The sequence below is a fragment of the Carlito syrichta genome, unplaced genomic scaffold (assembly GCF_000164805.1).
Source record: "Carlito syrichta isolate Samal-C Ts95f unplaced genomic scaffold, Tarsius_syrichta-2.0.1 Scaffold287955, whole genome shotgun sequence".
NCBI classification, from domain to species: Eukaryota; Metazoa; Chordata; class Mammalia; order Primates; family Tarsiidae; genus Carlito; species Carlito syrichta.
The window spans coordinates 240,215-240,508 of NW_007232051.1; the positions used below are offsets into that span (position 1 = coordinate 240,215).

The window sequence follows — 294 nt, forward strand, 5'->3', positions numbered from 1 at the left end:
ACCGGCCACTGCACTCCAGTCTGGGCGATAGAGTGAGACTCCAACTCAAAAAAAAAAAGGAATGAAGCATTATGATGTCTGCAATGTTCTGTTAATGATTTTAAAACACACATATGCATCAAAATGTGTTTGTTGTACTATTTTTTCAAATTTTCTACAAATTTTAAAATTTTTCTTTTTTTTTGAGTTGGAGTCTCACTCTGTTGCTCAGACTGGAGTGCAGTGGCCACTCCTGACAACTGCAGCCTCGACCTGCTGGGCTCCGGCAATCCTTCCGCCTCAGCCTTCCAAGTA

General features: G+C 41.5%; 1 protein-coding gene across 1 annotated transcript in view; it reads right to left on the reverse strand.

Moving 5' to 3' along the window:
* Nucleotides 1-294, reverse strand: part of EXOG (exo/endonuclease G) — a 43,274-nt gene that overhangs the window by 36,277 nt on the left and 6,703 nt on the right. The gene's annotated exons all lie outside the window — the stretch shown is intronic.